General features: G+C 35.6%; 1 protein-coding gene across 2 annotated transcripts in view; it reads left to right on the plus strand.

The window, feature by feature from the left end:
- The window catches only part of SNTG1 (syntrophin gamma 1), a 336705-nt gene that overhangs the window by 154867 nt on the left and 162339 nt on the right, over positions 1-19499 (plus strand). The window lies entirely within an intron of this gene.

A 19499-nucleotide genomic window follows, 5' to 3' on the forward strand; every position in this document is an offset into this window, starting at 1 on the left:
AAAACAACAACAAAAAAACCCACCCACATGTGAAGTGCAATCTGTTCCTTACTGAAAAATAAAATAAGAGAAAAAGACTTGAGGAGCTTTCAAAAAGGTTATTTCGCAGAAAAAAATGGAGGAACTTCCTTGTACACTTGAAAAGAATGTGGTTTCAGCTAAGAAGAACCTTTTTGTAAACAAGAGATTGTTTAGGGGGTAGGACCAGAACATATACAATTTATGTATCAAACCATTAGGCAACTGGTGTCATCAAAGTGCCTCTACTGACTTACAGAAGGTCTTCGAAAAGCATGGTGGACAGGAGAGGCCCTCATACAATCAGATAAAGCAGATTATGGTCCAAAAGTGAAAAGAAAAGGTACTGCTTTGGTGCCTTTGGACAGTGATGATCATAAGATGAATGTAATTTGGGATAATAATCATATGACTGATGGAATTTGAGACAATTACTTTTTTTGGGGGGGGCTGTCAAGCCCCACAGCTTTTATTTTTGTCTGCTATGGTTGAGGCCTTCTGATTACTTCTATACCATTTCTCCCCTAATAATTTTGTTACTATTAATTAAAGAGAGTGACAATAATGGAAATATTACAAAAGTTTGAGAGTCAGTTCTAAAGCATTGTTTGCTGACCTAAAACTTGCTTGAACTAACATAACTATTTGGCCTCCAAAACTGAAATGGAAAAGCAGGTAGAAATAATTTCTTCTTTTCATTAACATATAAATATAGTTCAAACATGTCTGATAGATTTCCCTGGTTTTGGTCCTGAAATGAACGTTGTAGTATAGATGATAAAACACAGTTCGTAAGGGTCACTTGAACATTTTTTCAATTCACATTTATTTAAAAAAAATGAGGATAATCTCCTTTTAATGAGTTCAGTTTATTAAATTTGGGACTGAAGTAGACTCTTAAGAATTTCAAAGCCAAATAGAAATCATTCAGTCTCCAAAGAGAAGCATATGTGAGCCTATAATTTAAAAATAAACCCTTATAAAGATCATTTTAAGGAAGTTGAATCCTCATTAGTGGCCATACAAATGCAAAATACTGTTTTTTTTCTTCACATGAGGTAATTTATTTTCTGCCATTTCTTCATTTCATAATCTTAACTTTTGTATATTTAAAAATATTGATAATTTTTAAGCATTTTGTTTTAATTTTATAACATTTCATCGTTGCTTGAATCCTAATTAATTACATTTTGTTTTGAAAATCAGAACTTGTTCTTTCTGCTTAAACATTTTAGTGAGCAGGGTTCTTTTGATGGGTTGTAACAGGTGCCCAATCAATTACTGTGAAAAGAAGTCTCATGACTGTCAATTATGTAAAGTGAAGACATTAGTTGTGTTTACTGTGATATGCTTTCTAGGAGGGTAGATTTTGGTGCTAGCGGAATGTTGGTCACACAGTGAAGGACAAATGCAGAAGATTGTTGTCACAACAGTGGTCCCTGTAACGTGTTCTTTCAATGCTGCTGTAAGTGAAGCTGTGGGCTTTAATATCACGACTGTACCATGGTATAAAACACTGATCTGTCTTTACAGAACCAGAACTTCAGGGGTGATTCCTTAGTGCTGTCACAGGTTCCAGTGTGTGAAATTATAGTTAGGCTCAACACCTTCTTGTTAATCAAGAATAATCTTATGAGAAACCTAAAGTCCTTGGTGTCCTTGAAGATACAATGGCAAGAATTTCTGCTCAAGTCATCAGAGACAAAATCTCATCTGCAAAACTGAACAAATAAGGCATAGTTAGTGATAGTAGAAGATACTTGGAATTGGGTCGGTTTGTGCAGAATTCATGAAAAGACAAAAGTGAGAAGAAATAAAATACGGGACAAGTTAGTTAACAGTTTCACTTGTAAATTATGTAGGTTTTCTCTTACATATTTGATACTTAGTTATAGATTTTGTCTTCATTGTTTAGCTTCATCTGATTTCATAAAATGGACAGAAAATGATGAAATGTAGTCATTACCAAAATAATATTATTTCAAAGCATTCAACAGCCTATAATACTTAAGATGTATTTAATCCTTTCCATATTCAGAGTAAATCTTACTGCTTATAGAGATCTGAATATATAAAAATAAATATCTGCCCACTCCTTTGAAAATTAGTGTTAAAGATTGCAATACAGAACTTTAAGACAGGCCTTACCCAGTGAAATTGGTCAGCATATTGCAGTTGCCTCATGTAAGTTTTCATTTGTGAAACCATTTTTCTTCATGTTGCTGATGCAAAATTTTTGTAACAGTGGTCATAGAAGTCAACTTTTCCATAGAAACAACTTGTCATCTAGTCACTTGTGCAACAGTTGTTAGAACAGTCATTGCATCTCAATAAGAAAGTCTCACCCCAAACAGTGGCACAAAACTGAGTTTAAAAAGCGATTATCTATCCCTCTAGAGTGACTCTGAGTTGGTGGCACGTGAGGAAAAGTGCAATGTGCTTGTGTAAATTAATCTGAGAGAACATTTGGATGGGAAATGGAATTATTATGCAGCATTTATATTATGCTGTTGCTGAAGGCACTGAGTCTTCCTCCATAATTGTAGCCATAATTTCTGCTGCAGCAATATTTTAAATTTTATGGCATATATGATACCCATAATGAAAAGGGTAACTATTAAATTATGGGTTTGGAGCAAACTGTATGGCATAGCAAAAATAAATTAAATAAAGTCTGTAATTACTAAGTACAATTTAAATACTATTTGGTTTTTTTTTTTATTGAGTAAAGAAGGAGTAGCGAACTGTTTAGTTTCTTACAGGGAGCATACAGAAATTAATTCCATAAGAAAACTGTACAAACATATGTTGTTTTGTGTTGTGGTTGGGTCCAGCTACTCGAAATTAACTGGATCCATCTGTTGAGTCTTTCAGCTCACGCATGCTCCTTGTGCACCAGCTTAGGTAGGGTTAATATGTCCTCCACTGCCAAGAGGAAAGGGGTAGCCTTGGTGGCACATGAGTGGTGCCTTGGTGTGGCCCCCTCTATCCCTCTTTAAACACCTTCTTCCACCCCCATGACTTTGATCATCCTCTGTATGAATCTGAGAGTGTAGAAAGGTGGTGATTGTTGGGGTTGCAGAGCTTTGTTTTAAGCTCTGGATCAGCCATTTTCCTGCATTGTCCATGTTCTGAGGAGTTAGAGGACAGTGAGAGCCAAAGGAGGGCCAGCACACCTGTGTCTTGTGACAATGATCTGACCCCAAGGTTTTTATTAAAACCCAGCTGAATTAATGGCTTTTCATGACTGAAAAGTTGGGCTAAACCTGAACGAAATCCTGCTGTGTTTAATTTTCTTTACTGATTCTCTTTTATCTACAGCAGATGAAAGCAAGTAGATTATTGCTAATCTTAAATGAGCTATTTATCTTACAGTGGCAGAGCAGGTGGCCTTTTGGTTAGATGGCTGTGAGTTAACATTAGGACACTGAAAGCAGCAGCAAATTATCTACATTATCTGTTTCTGATATGCATCAAAATGCATTGTTCATTCTAATGTTGTTCAGTGCAACTGAAGATATGTCCTGAGATACTTCTGTGCCAGCCGTTCGTGCCTTTTGGAATTGGGATTTTGAAGCTAAATGTTACATGCAGATAGGTGTTTCTATTTAATGATTTGGAATTTATTTTGTGAAGGAAGAGTGAACAGGAAAAGGAAGATATTCTTTACTGCATATTAACTTGCATTCGAGCTCATCACTGACTGACTGAACTCCACAGTAGCCACTGCAAAAACGTTCTAAATAATAGAATGATTTTTGTGTTAAACTGTGTATATTGACTTTTTTCTCTAATTTTTTCCATAATTGGCTGTATTATCAAGAGAATTCTGAAGAAAAGCCCATGATGTCTCTTAATGACTTTTTCAAAAGGCTTTTAATATACAAGAGCTGTATGTATTTTGTTCAATTTTTGTACTATACCTACCTTTGCAGTTTCAGAGACTATGAATGGTCTTGCAGCACTTAATTTCTGTCTGGACTGGCAGGGTAAGATACAGTAGGTAGGTACCTGCTGAATGTGACTGACATCAATTTTTCTTTTCACCCGAGGATCGAGAAGAGAGAGATAGACCTTGTACTACTTATTGCTGTAGAGCAGAAGTGTGGCTCTGTCACACACTGACATGTTTAACATTTAAACAGTTCAGATCTTCTCTCAGGAATTCTAATTCTGCTTCAGCAGGCTAGTCCTGACATGGTTTCATGAAATGTGAAAGGAGAGGCAGTAAAGAGGAAAGGAAAAGGTATTAGTCAATGCTTTAATTTAATGGCCCTCTGAATTCTAATCTCAAAGTAGGACACATTTCTGAGATCCTTTGTTCTATATTTTAGAACAGTGTCTCTGAATGGAGCTACCTGGGCGATTGCAGAGCACAGAGTGTAGTGGGGTTGAAGCATCACTATATTTCTGACTTTAAAAGCATGAGAGCAATTTCTCAAACCTGTTGCGTTGTTTAAATCACAGTCAGCTTTCTGCATGATCTGTCAGAGTAAGAGGTCACCTGCTAAGAATTACCTGCATTGTTTTCAAAATAAGGTTGTAGAAAATGAAGAATTTGGAGAATTTCCTAAATTCAAATGCGCTAATATATGGCAAGTGTGCATTTATTTAAGAAATTACGTCATGTTAAAAAAAAAAATCCATGAACAATAGGTTTCATCCTGGACAGAGCTCATCCATCAAATAAGATGAATATTGAGAAACACATTATTTTCCACAATATAAAGCTGACTACAGTGTATCACTTAAACTTTTGTGGGTTTTCCTCCCTTTCTGTAGCAGAACTTTTCAGCATTTTACAGGGAGCTTTCAAAATTCTACCCACTTGTATTTGGTCCAAGTTAGCTTGCATCACTCTGTAAGTACATAAATTAGTCAATTTTTTTCTTTCTTTAGGATTTCGGAAAGAGACTCTGCGGTATTATTCCAGTGTAATTTTGTTTTCTAGTTTTGACCTACCTTTTATTGGAAAATGATTATTTTATCTCGAATATTAAGAGGAAAAAGAAAAAAAATGTTCAGGCAGGTCTCTGGTATACTAGATTAAATGACCTACAATTTTCTAAAAGATGATAAATGTGATACCTCATCTTTAGAATTTAGAAAGGAGAAAGCTATGGGACTTGAAGCTGGAGTCTTACAGCAAATTCTTTCAGTCCAAGTTTTTGAATATTTTGAATATTTTGAATACCCTAAGACATTTCTAATAGTGTAATACAAGAATGGAAGCAGTTGAGCCTTACTAAGTATGCCACATCCAACTTCCTTACATAACTTTCAGATATAAATAGAAGGAAATTGAGTTTGGGAGGAACTCCAGCATAAATTAAAACCAAGGGCTAATATAATTTGTAAAAAGATAAGGAGTGAGACATAAAAATTTAAAAATACTAATATGGATAATAATGGGGATGTGGAGATGGTAAGATGTCACAAGCAAAAGATTAGAAATGAAAATGATAAATTAGTGCAGATATTTTATGTATTTATTATTAATTATCAACTTCTTGGTATTCTTAGCTCTATGCAATTTAGTGCAATTCATGACTGCTTTCCCCAAGGAACTTAAAAGTCAAACTTAGTATGGAAAATGCAGTTCATTTTCACCTAACATACAGATTAGTTGCAGCTTCATCATGGTCCGCATATACTGGGTGATAAAATAATTCAAATAGTATGTTCAGTTTTTGTTCTTGTTGTGTAGTTTGTTTTTTTAAATGGCCTCTGCTGAAAATGGAAGCTAAGCAAAGATCATAAAGGAGATGCCACATGGTAAACTTCATTGAAGTCCAAAGGAATTACAGCATGTGGTCCTTTACAAAAGACTGAAAATTCCTGCAGTCTCTGCCAATAATCTCACCCCATCAATAGAGGCTAGTAAAGTATCTCTGACCTGGAATTCACCTTTTTATTTCTTTCTGTCATCCATAAGGGTAAAAGAAGACCACAAAACAGCAACACAAGAAAGGAAAGTATAAGAAGCAGTCTCTAGATAACCAATTTTTAAAAAGTTAAATTTTAGATTTCGATTTTTTTTTTTTTTTTTTATGTATCAGTGTGGTTCAGGACCAACTGAGTTATACTATGCAGACTTGTGAATATGAAAATCTCCTCCCTGAGACTTCTCAGTAATGGTTATAATAGTGTATGTCAGGATTTTTATTTGATGTTGTTCATGTGGACTATTTCAGATTACTTAAATTTAAAGGGTTTCTTGTTATTCTGAAACAGATGCCATGTGATATCTTTATATAACTCATTGGTAACATTTCTTTTTTAATTACATGTTCAAAAATGCAAGTGAACTATTACCATTAATTCAAGAAGCCTTATTGAATCTGTTACTTCTGGAAGTTAGTTTTTACACATAGGGAGATGAAAATTCAACTTCAGTCTTAGTGGATGTGAAGCCTCAGTTCAGCAAGATTTTAAAATTTGTTCCTAACTTTAAAAATGAGAATTTATAAGTGGTAGCTTCATAAAGCTGTTAGGAAGGCAGGGAGGAAGGCAGGAAGGAAAGAAGGGACCTTTGCTAAATTCTTGTCTTAAAAGCAGGAGGAGCTGTATCACATTAAAAAAGTTCTCAGAATAGGAGTTTTTTCTTTTCCTCCTCTGTTTTTCTTCAACCACAACCTGCCTGACTGATTGTTGTGTAGAAGTGGCTTTGGGTGAACACATTTGGGGAACATGACAGCTGCTTCCCCAAGAAATGGGAAAAGGTGTTCTGAAGCCATATCAGAACAGGCTTCTGGATGGAGTGGTGGGAGATACGCACAGGGAGTGAAGGTGATCTAATAACCTGGACAGCATAATGTGTTTTTGCAGTGGCTACTGCAAGGTTGGTATCTGAAGTCTTACAGGCTACTAGTCCAGGGGCAGAGGAATTCCTAAGGCAACTGAGTGTTGTCAAATATACAGAAAGAGACTGAAAAAACCCCCCAATACTGGAACTCTGTCTAGAAATTTTAGCCTGTTATTTAGACTTTATAATGATGGGATAGTTCCTTGGCCAAACATAGCACCCTACTGTATACACTGATACTAATTTTTTTATTATTATTATTAGAGTAACATTTTTACATTATTATTCATGCCCATATAGAAAGATCCCACAAGACCAGAGCACAGACATTGTCTTCATCCCATTTGAACAGAAGGAGTATTGTCTAGCTAAACATAATCTGAAACCTAAGAGAGAACATAAGCTCCACTGTTCTGTTGAGGAAGGTCTGAAAATACAAGTTTTATCTTCCTGCCCTGCTCTTATGAAGGAGAACCAAAAGGTTCATTGGAATGGCAAATCTTAAACCATTTTTGAAGGGTTCATTGCTGTGCTAGGGTCCTCTTTAAAAATCTTATCCAGAACACTACTCTCAAGCCTCAAGCAGGACTAGTCTGCTAAGTTAAGAAGGACTCCCTATTATGTTTATAATAAATAATTTGTTGAAGAAAAGTTGCTAGATGTTGTTTCTTTATTAATAGATGGGTTCAGTAGTAGGATGTAATAATTTTCAAAGAGTATTCTAAAGCCTTTGATAAACCCTTCTTCAAATAAGATGTTCATATGTGTGTTCATATGACCTCACTTCACCCTAACCAGTCAGGTGCATCAAGAATAGAGGGAGAATACAGAAGGGGAGATGCCCAGCTCAATAAATTGGAAAGTTAGAAGTATATGCTTTAGATCCCAGGTCATATAAAGTGGGTTTGTTTTTTTAAAGGAAATCCAGATAGGCAGTTATTTATAGGCTATTCACAGGGTTTTACTAGAGAATATTGAACAGAACTGAAGTTTGCTCAAAACTACAGTGGCACTTGCCTTCCTCTTTTAATTTTTTTAAGCTGACTTGAAATGATAGTCTATAAAGGAAAGTCTTGGGTATTTGGCTGTTTCAGACTTCATGAAGACAATTATCACAATCCCTGCAAGGACTGGCATGATCAGTTTCATGACCCCATCACATTATGAGGGGTTTGTTTTTGAAAGTAGAGGAAACACTGCTTTTCAGTAAGTTTAGGTACACCAAGATCAAGAAGGTAGCATGCATTGTTTTCTCAAACATTATGCTGCAGTTATCACAGCAGATTGTTTATCAGTTGGTTTTCCCCAAGACAGTCTCTTTTAAAAGTCAGAGGAGCAAGTAGAAGACTGTGAGACTGCATGGTACGGATGATTTTTTTTCTTTTGAACTATTAAAAACTAATCATGAAAGTTTTTTCTCCCAGGTTTTTAACAGATGTTCTCTTTCTTCAGTTTCTTCTACCACATTGTAAGAATCCAAAATAACTGTAAACCTTGATGGATATTTACTACTTTTCAGTCCTTATCATCTTTCCCAAATCATGCTGATGTTCGAGTGGTAGGTTACAAATTCTCACAGCAGTACTTCCAGACTCTCATGATATTTTATAGGTTGACTTTTAATGATTGTTAAAATTGCTGCTTGAAAACTGCTGCTACTTTTACAGAAGACATGCAGTATTCAGAAAAAGAATCAAAAAAAGAGGAACTTGACTAGTTTAAACAGCAGGAAGCTTAAATATTTCTCATGGAGAGAACCATTTTTTTAAGCAGAATTTAATGGCTGTTAAACCATGAAGAACTGAAGAACCTGGAAGTTGTGCTGTTGCTAGGAGAGGTAATATCAGCAACACACACACAAAAAAAATCTTAATTTTCAAAAGAGAAACATTTCCCAAAGAGTGCAAAACTCTCTAATATCTTCTTTAGCATTTTAGTTTTCACCTAATTTTAAATCAGGCTCAGTCAGCTATGCTTTATGAAGAATAATTTTAAATTATTATCAAGTATCACAGGCAAGCATTAGAAAATACTTTTGAAGTTAGAGCCATCAGAAAAGATGCCCTCTCAATGTCAGTACATTATTCTTCACAATTTTTTTTCCTGATAAAGTTTCAAGCTCAGATAAAGGTGTATGATAACAAGATTTCTTAGGCTAATTTTTATTCGGGCATGTTTATTAAGTGGGAAAAGAACATATATTTTGGATTCTCTGAGTAGCAGCATCCTTGAAATTAAGCTTACAGAACTTCTGCTAAGCCATCATTTCCCATTGCCATGTATATGTCTCAGATTTAACTTGTCTGCTGTATACTCTCAGTATGCCCTTGTAATTTACCCTGATGTCATTGCTGTCACTTACCCTGAAAGCAAGAGGCCAGTCTTTTCCCTGGGCTATGTGGTCGTCAACAGATTCTAAAAATAGTATTTTGTTCCACTGCATGATCCTAATTTAGCTGAGCTTCGTGCCTTAATCATTCCTTTGTGAAAGGTTTGCCAAATCTCAGATCCTCAAACATGCCATACAGCCCCACATATTCATTTCCTCCATATTCATTTCCTCCATCAGTGTCTTGTGCTAACATTGACTTAATTTGCTTTAATTCAGTGTGTCACTGGTCTTCTGTACAGAGCTTGTTCTCATTGCATATCTCTCTTTCGCTTTAATATTTCTAGAATGATAAAGAATGCTTTTAAGCAATTGTGATTTAGATGGTACCCAAAACTGCATTGAAGTAATTTGTTTTCAGTAGGCATGTCACAAGTGATGAACTTTGATAGTTCTGGTAATCTTGTGTAAAGATTTCTGGAATAATGCCCAGTTACCATAGCCATGTGACTAAAAATGCAGGGGAATTATTTCTTAATGCATCTCTGACCCTCTTTCCTTAATATTATTGCTTATAATCAGCTTATCCCTAAGATTTACATATATTTCTCTTTTTCCAATTTCTATCTTTTGTTATCCAAGTCTGCTGGGAGGAAGGAGAGAGGGGGAGAAGAAAACGATGTGTAAAGAAGTTAGGTTCTTCCATAATAACCCAAGTACTTTCCTTCAGTTTACCAGTCATAATTAACACATGGAATACTATTGATAAAAAAAAGTAACAAAATTTATCTTATCACATAAAAATGTGTAATGGTGAAATGAAATGAGTTTTAAATATGTTTCTGTTTTCCCCTTCTTCACATTTTTTCTTTCATTGCTCTTATTAACTACCTCTTCCCTTTTCTATCATGTTTTTCCTGTTTGATGCTTTTTCCTCTTTCATCAGTCTTGTTGGACTGGCTCTGTGTTGCTGTGTTACTTTTATTAACCAAGTCTCACTCTCTCTTTGTCTCAAATTTTTCTCCTACTCCCATTACCTTGGGGGAAAATGTATGCTGAAAAAGAACCCTATACCTTCCTCTAGTTCCCCACAGGATAAGGGGATGGAGTCTTTAAACTATAACCTTTCCATTCCCTAAAATAGATTTTAAAGTGAATAAAGAAATTGTGACCTGAAGTCTGTCCTCTCCTCTACTCTCTTGCCTGAAAGACCTGGAAAGCAAGAAGGAAGAGCAAAACTCCTGCTTTGCTTCAGTGACTGTGTCTGAAGTGGAGAAGTCCTTTGGTACTCTTTAGTTCACCAATATAGATATTCATCTACTATACTGGTGAATTTTGGCGATATAATTGGAATTTTTGAAATTTGAGTCCCATTTGGTTCAAGACTTACGTTTAAAATCTTTCAGATAAGTTAAACATTGGAAAATACTTGAATTAAACGAAGGTATGCAAATTTAAATCATCCTTGTGTATGCAGTATGACTCTGTTTCAGCTACACATTCACAATCTAAATTCTCTACTGGAACTGACTTTTAAAAAAAGTTCATGTAAAAAGTAACCCATAATGAGGTATCTTCTGGTACTCTCAGGGACAGACACTTCAGAACACTCACTTGAGCTAGTGTACTGGCTGTAATGTTCTGCCACTTTTTGTGAGTTTCTAAAACAGGAAGTTCCTAGATCATGTTTATCATTATCAATGAAGCTGACTTCTGACATTAAGGTAATTGCATAAAACAGTCTACATCCATGTTTTTTTAACTGCTTTTTGCTATGGAGGAGAGTGGCTGGGAGAAAACTGGCTATTAAAAATGATCCTTTTACTAATTCCTGAGTCACATAGCCTGCTGTTTTGGAGCGTATTACTTGTCATGGACTAAATCCATATGAGAGTCCATACAAGCATCTTAGCAACAGAGACAATGAATTTGCTGACATTCCTTAATTTTTTTATTCTGTACAGAAAAACTGGCATAACACTACCGTGCCTGTGGAATTTGGGTCTGATTTTGGGCGCATTTCCTTGGAATCAAGTTTTATATGGTGTCTACAAACCTTCAAAGCAATGTCCTGAAGGTTGTCTTCTTTTTCCTCATCCCTCAACTTGCCCAAGGTGCAAAAGCTTCCTCAGTTTAATGTGCCCTGACCCCTTTCTGCTGACTTACCAAGTTTTAGATCCCTTCCACATTCTTTTCACTTTACTCCTGATAACACCTTTTCATCATGACTTCAGCATCTTCCAGTCTGCTTGACTGTACATTCAGGTTCTCATTATCTTTCTTCATCTACATTTAGTGGCATGTGAAAGACAATCATAGAAGGAATTAGTGATATTAGTCCCACCTCACAGTTACCTTGCATCATGAATGTGTCCAAGGTTTTGCAAAGAAAAATCCTTATGATTTTCAGTGTTTGCCATCTTGGCTTTCAGTGAGCTCAAGAATGCATTAAGTAAAACCTAATCTGAACAGTAGTTAATCATACAGAAAATGTGATAACCAAAATGAGTAATTGCCATCCGATTAAATAGGGCTGCTACTTTCAGCTCTCGACCCATGCCTGTCCTGCACAGGTTTCATTGTGTTCCTGGATCTCAGTGTTCCTGGATCAGCAGTTTACCACTAGCCAGTGTTTGTCTGAATCAACCTCTGTTTCTAAAAGTGGAGCACATTGTAGTTGGTGGGTTTTTTTCTGACTTGTTGTGATGGCCCTGTAGCAGGATTAACGCGCTGCAGGATAGGGATGTGTGGACAGCTGGGATGACCATTTCGCAGTCCCATTCCAATCCACTTCCACAGAAGAGGATTTTCAGTGAGGGGTGCTGCTTTCACAGGGATATTTTCTAATTAGCTGTAAAGTATTTTTCACTGGCTACTTAACTTTGTTTGTTGAAATTTTACAGTGCTTTAAGTGCTGTGTTTTCCTATGTGGCATATTTTGCATATCTCAAGTTCCCTTTTTATACATTTTGACAATGTACTACTGCAGGAACAGTTTGATGGTAAATAAACTTGACTTGATGATATTACAACAGCATTGCTACAAATTCCTGCTTTCTGGATTCCAGAGTAGTTAAAGAGGCTTTTGCTGCAATCATATAAAACTCAAGTGGAAGATCTAATTATGTTGATTAATTTTGAGCCAAGTTGTTGGTATTTGTTTTCTATAAGTACTGAATTCTTCTATATAGAAGCATCTGCTCTGAAAAAAAAAAAAAAGGGAAATGTGGTAAAGACTATGCAAACAATGATTATGTATCTCTCTTTGCTAGAATTTCCTAGTTCATATACTGTATAATTCCTCCTTCCTTTACTGGCAACTCTTTGAAATAGGTTACTGTTTGGGGATTTTTTGTTTGTTTGTTTGTTTGGATTTTTTACCTTAACCTGAGGAAGTGTTTTGTTTACTGGTAGCCTTTATAAGTGACTTTGCAGATAAGGCAAGACTGTAGCAGCAACTGCAATAAACCTTGGTCTGTCTCTCTGCTGTAGCTATGACATCCCAGAGATGACAAAACAAATGCATAGTTTTTAATAGTGACCACTGGAATTGCGTGCATGCTTATTGTGACAGGAATTCTCAAACAGGAATACTGCTGTGGATTACAGGACCTGGTACTAGAAACTAAGTTGCAGTTCAGACTTAATTCTAAATCTGTCAAATGGTCAGTTAATCACATTGATTTAAATATTTATATGAATTGATTTTTTTGTTATTGACTTGATTATTTATGGAAAATCTGTAAGTTCATATTTTATAGAAGAAAGGAAGGATGAAATTGCAGTGAAGAAAATCAGCAGCATTCAAGGATCAGTGACCTGACACAGTAAACATCAACAGTTTGTCTAAGCAGCAGTGCAACACAGGGATGCCTTAGTCCCCTTTAAATAAGAAATCTGGTCTTGCTCTTACAATGTCCAATTTTTTTTGTTCTCTCATGTTTTACCTAGGTGATTCTGATACCAGAGTGTAGTCATTTGAGTTCAATGTCTCTGCAAAGAGTGTTGTTTACCAAAAAGAAGTACCAAATTTCTTCTGTTTTTCCAGCTTGCACTGACTCAGTTTTCTCCCGTAGATTCTCAAACTGCCTCTCTGCCCATCTTCTTTGGTAGCTTCCAGTCATATTACCTAAACCTTTTAATCTCTGATATAGCCCAATTCAATTTCAGCAAAGAAACTGACTGCAGTTGCAAAACTGGTGATGGTGCCAATTTCTAAGTAGAAAGCAAACTCCAAATAACAATATGAAAATATTCACTGAGAGAAATTATGCCAGTTATTTTAGTGGGCTGCTGTGATTTCTGTTACCATCTCAGTGGAAAGGGCTGGTAAGGTCTAGTGCCATTACAAATGTGTTACATCATGATACATAAGTTGGTAATATAATAGAGACAGTTTTTTGATATTGTGAATATAAAATAGGAATATTCTTTTTAGTGATAGGAATAATTTCATAAAACCTAATGATAAAACAGGCTGAAAATGTTTTGACCTTAGTCAAATAATTTCAACCCCATCAAAATAAGAAAAGGTCATAATGAAGTATTGGTTTGGTAATGAAATTTCAAATGAAATTTGGATTTTTTTTTCCTGGGGCAATTAAAAATGTCTTATTTGTATTGTTTTCATTGAATTTAATGAAACATCTGAATTTCTCTGAGAATAGAAACTTGTCATTTCTTTCAGTTATTCTTACCTTTTTATTTCAAGCTCTATCAAGACATACTGGCGTTTGCGATTCAAACTGTATCAAATGAGCAGAAATAATGTTGGATCTATTGGAAAATCCTGGTTTGCATTTTCCGTGGTATATGGGAAAAATTTTTGTCAATTGAAAAAATTGAAATATGTGCTTCTTCATAATCTTGTAAACTGAGCATAAAACATATTCATATTACTTGGATTCAATGAACATCATCTGTACTAAATCTGATATCATGTCCTTTCTTCACTTAATCTGGTTTCAATTTTCATTATTCATTGCACGTTTATTTTGATTTTTCTTAAGCAGGATATACAGATTTTTAAAATTTCACTGTGAATTATTATTTTTTCATCAAGAACTTCCGCAGTTAACTCTGGACCTGACACATGTTTATATATGCATGTATAAATATATTTATCAGGTGTTTATAAAGGATATAAAAATCCCAAATAAATATTTCCTGAGTGTTTACAACCATTAATTTATTTTCTAACCTCCTTTAGGACACTGGTACAATGTTTTTGGCTTGTTTGTTTTAACTTAAGTGAAATCAAAAGACGCAGTGTAATGTGGAAAGTCTCACTGAATTATTAGCATTAGGCATAATGCCAGAGGCATGAAATTTACATTTGAGTGTGAAACAATTGCCTTGGCAGAGGAATGCCAGTATGTCTTCTACACAAAAATTTTGAGTTGAGAGACAATGTAGAGAAAATCTAGACTACAGTGCCAAATAGTCAGAGAAGAATTTCTGTTTATCTCTGACAAAAGGCACTGTTATTTTGGCAAAACTCAGAAATTATCCAAATCATGTCACAGTTCATGCAGCCTCCAGAGCAGAGAACAATAAGGAGACATTTAGTGCAAGCTTGGGCTCTGACATGTGCACTACCCTCTTTGAAATCAAGTACATAATTATATTTAGACACATCTACTGAGTCACCAAAGGGTAACATTGGAAAAGTGAGAGACCAGACAAAAGATTTATTTTTTTCCTAACAGCATTCCAGACTTTGACCCAGAGCCAAACTTTCATGCTCCAGTTTGCCATAGTACATTTCACTTAAAGACATGCAGCAGCAGCCCATTGCCATTTAATATCACAGTTTTCAGATTATTCTCGTCTAATACTGCTTTTTCCTTCTTAAAGATTTTGAATTGTGTTGTTCTGTTTTGGGTTTTTTTTATTTTGCTGTTTGCAATAGTTTTCTTTTGCCAATCCAGAACAGACTGGGTGAGTCGTTAGGTCATTTTGTGGGTGTTTATTCTGGGGGACACTAGATAATTGTTAATGCAAACAGCACTGAATAAACAAACAGAAGTCCAAGATGCATTCATTCAGTTAATATTGCCTTGTGGATCACTGACTACTGAAAAATTGTTGTTTACAGAGTGAATTATTAAGTTGGCTTGCATATTAAATATGCTTGCCACTAAAATAATAAATTATGACTGGCATATAAATACCATACTTGTTTTAACCAAGACAAAATGAACAAAACATTAAAACCATGTTAGCTACTAATTGCCAACTTCAATTCTTTTGAAGCATGAGCTTTGCTAAGAGGTGGTTATTTTGTTAAAAAGCTTTGTCAGGTAATTATTTTCGTCCCTGCCAAAGAACTGCACAGGTTTGCTGATTCCAAAGTTCATCTCAGTCCTCGCACTACCAGATAGATTGAGGTACATACAGCTAAGGGTCCTCCAGCTTTGTGAGCATCCTTCTACTTAAATTAATTAATTAAAACTGTAATTCTGTGCAATGGATATACAGATCCCCCTTCATGTAATGAACTTTGTGAGGAGGTATGAGGAAGTGCTTGAATCTGGAGAGTGTCTTTTGCCAACTCGCCGAGAAATTTTTCAGCAAATGAGTCCAATATGTAAATTATTAAAAATCATTATGTTAACTGAACATAAGTAACTCAGTGTTCAAACAAAATATAATTCGAGCGTGCTGGAAAGCAATAACTGAATGAGGGTTTATTAATCTGTAGTTACTCAACTTCTCCTTTGATTTACTGTGGTGTCTGCATGCCTCTGACCACTCTTCCAGTACCAAACATTTTGTGGCAAGCTCGATGGAATGAAAATGCCTTTATGGAATTTAGATTTGAAGTAATGTTTCTCTTTTTCCACAAATATTTTTGTTTCCTGTAAAGCACAAAGGACTAGCTATGCTATATGTAAAGATAATTTCTATATCTACTTTCCCTATTTATAGAGAAGGTTTGGGGTTTAAGTTTAATTATTGCTAAAAAAAAAAAGGCCTTGCAGAGTTACAAAGGTATGTATGTTTAATTTCCTAACATACACAATAAGGACAGATATGATTTTCTTTATTCATTTTCACAATGTAGAGCCAATATGTTGGCAAAAACGGAGGCAGAAGAACTTGGAAAGGCAAACATTAGTTGTGAACTATTATCATAAGTAGTTGCTGATCTGGGATTTGTGCCTTTGAAGTATGGTTTTAGTCTCTTTCCCCATTAGCAGTTCAGACATTTCTCAGACAATAGGAATTTCTTGTGATTTGTCTCCATCAAATAAGACATATACAAGCTGCAGTGATATCATATGCTATGAAACTGCATTTGATAATGCATAATTTCTCCATAAACTTGGTATTTGTGCATACAGTATTGTATTCTTACTTTGCACCAGTAACCTTGAGAATGAAGTGTTTGCTCCTTTTACTTCAATAGTATTTCATTTGGCTTGTGGCATTTCCTACACTTAACAAGGTGTCTCTTGCTGTTGTGTGCACAAGAAATTTTCTTTTTGTTTGCTATCTTATTTCATTAAGTATACTGAAGTATTCAGTCATGGAAGTACTTTGTGAAATTACATTTATTATACTACTGGAATATGACCTGATTTATTGTAAGAAGATCAGAGCACAGCTCAAGTGCTCAGTGCATTATCCTAAATGAAGCTTTGTCTCTGAGGGCTGCCATAGGCTTCATCTTTGCTGTTACATTTTAGCCACTGATTTCCCTTTAGAGCACAAATGGCATAATAATACTGCTTGGTAAATGTTTCTTCAGCATTGAATAACTGCTTTTCCTGCCAAGGGGGTGTCAAAGTCTCTTCCCAACCTGTCTGTCACACACTATTCCTTTTACATCCATCAGCAGAGGTGAGCTAAATAGGTCTGATGACTCAGTTTTGGAGGAGATGCAGATTGCAAGTCAAGTTGAAAGGACAGCAAGTAACTTTGCAAAGCTTGCTTGTTTACATATCTTAGATTGCAGGGGTTCCTGGCCCCTTTAGAGAAAGCGACACTGTTTTCCTTTCTCTTTGAGTGATACATGCTGTTCATGCCTCCCTCTGTGCCTGCAAACCAGGCTCTGTCCTGAAGCTGTTTCCTCTGCACCTCCTCAATTCAAAGCCACAGGCAGCTCCTTTCTCACATTCTGAAGCACAGTTTGTCCCAGAGCAACCTAATGGTGGGGAGGGGCAAAAAAAAAATCAAATATTCAGGATGAAGGAAGCTCCTAGGAGAGCTGGAAAGTTGCTCAGGTGCAAGTGGCTGTGATTTGGAGATGGGGTTGCAGAGATTAGCCAGAAGCTTATCACAGATATCTGTAAGCAGTGGGTTTCACAGTTTGTCATTTTACAAATGTTTTATTTTTGAAATTACTTAGGTTTATATTTTCTGCCTTTTTTCATGTATTACAGGAGGAGACAATTAGTAATCATTGGGGCTTTTACCAGCATAAGATACAACATTTGTGCATGATGCATGATATGTATTCCTGTAATTTAATTATCTAGAGTGTTTATTTGGGGTATAAATGCTGGAAACAATGACATTTCTGAGATGATTTATGAGGTACTGCACTTTGTAATCAAACCTTCTGTGAGCTGTTTGTAAAGTATCAAGTGTTATGAAATTGCTGATAGTCAGAAAAAGAACATTGATAATGGGCTTACATTCTCTGTGCAGCTGCAGATGAGAATCGGTAGGAAATACAGGGGAGCAGAAGCAGTGGCAGCTATATTGCAGAGATAAGTAACTGAGATGTTGCCTGCCTGAGAAATACATAAACTCTCTGCTATGAATTTGATTTTTGTGTTGAGAATTATGTCGCTCCAGCTTTACATTTTAGACAATATTTTACAGTTAAAAGTTCTTTTTTTTTTCTATGTGATAATGCAAGTATTTAATAATAAGTAAATAAATGCATTATACATAAAAACCAACAAGAAGACAAAACAGTAATACTGAGGTGTGGAAATTACCAGGGTTGGACAAGGTTTAGATCAAGAGTAGCTAAAAGAGAGTGAAAGTGGAATTGTCATTGACTGTGGAACCAAAATTACCCAAACTTTGCAGAACTTTTATTAATAAGGCAGAACATAACACGAGTGAATAAACTTTTGACTGCAGTAGGAATTAGTGACTTGCCATAATCAGGGCCCAAGAAAGGAGAGCACTGTGCATTACTTCAGTTTATGTTTCAAAGATACATCTCTTGTAGTTCCAGAAGGCTAAGAAGTCCTCAGAATACTTGGCTAGGTGAGCAAAGTCTCTTTTCCACTTCAGCTTACTCAGCTGAAAAAAGTGTTCATAAAGATTACGAGGAAGCATACTCTGTAACACAATGACTGACCCCCCCAGAGAGAAAATCTTTGAAACTGTAATAGTGACCTTGATTTTATGAGCATTTTGAGAGCAGAATTACAGACACAGTTCTTTATTGGATCTTACTGCTCTTGTAAAGCTGATAAGGAAGGAATGATGATGGGCCCTTTTTAAATTTCTGAATTGTAACCTAGCCAACCTAGGCTATCTCTGCTAGAAATTAGTCTAGAGCACAGGCTGTGAACCGGGCAGAGCTCAATAAATAGAGGGCTTTAATCTCATACGTGTGCTGTTTAATAAAACTGCATTCAGGGCAGCAAAATAAATCAAGAGACTTAATGAGGAGATATTATTATTATTAAGAAGTTTAATTGTAAGTATTAGGACTTAAATTTTTGTTCTATGTGAGGAATTCTAAATTTTATTTTAAACTTAGGCTAATGGTGCAAATGTTGTGTTGGAACTTTGAGTACTATACCTATACAAATAATTGCAAGCACATAATTAATACAAAAACCAACAAAATACTTGATGGACAGAATTTTGTTACAGGATTGGTTTTTTTCCAGCCATTGAATGAAACTGCTGTTTTGCCCAGGACTGTTTTGTGTTTCCTGAAAATGTTACTGACTCATGCATGAGTGTTTTTATTGCAGACCCAGCAGCAGGACACTGTTATTAGCCTCTGCTAACATCCTGTTCCAGTGGCTTTATGACATAAATAAATGAATGCATAAGTGTGCATTAAGATGAATACACTTTAGGTAAAGGCCAGGCAAAGTAATAATTGCAGGATTTGGTGTGACATTTTGCCAGCACTCGCACATATTCCTGACTTTTCTAACATTTGTTTTTCAAATCATAAATATTTCTGCAAAGTAAGCACACTGTTAAATGGCAGCGGCTTCTGCAGAGAGATTAGGTGCATTAATAAAATGTGAGACAAAAAGTACTGGCGCGTGATGGTTTTTAATTAGGGGAGAAAAGAAAAAAAATGTTCTTTTCAAAGAGAGGGAGTGTTCTGAAGACCAACACTTAACTGTCTCTTTTTTT

This window comes from Corvus cornix, chromosome 2 (genome assembly GCF_000738735.6).
Source record: "Corvus cornix cornix isolate S_Up_H32 chromosome 2, ASM73873v5, whole genome shotgun sequence".
NCBI classification, from domain to species: Eukaryota; Metazoa; Chordata; class Aves; order Passeriformes; family Corvidae; genus Corvus; species Corvus cornix.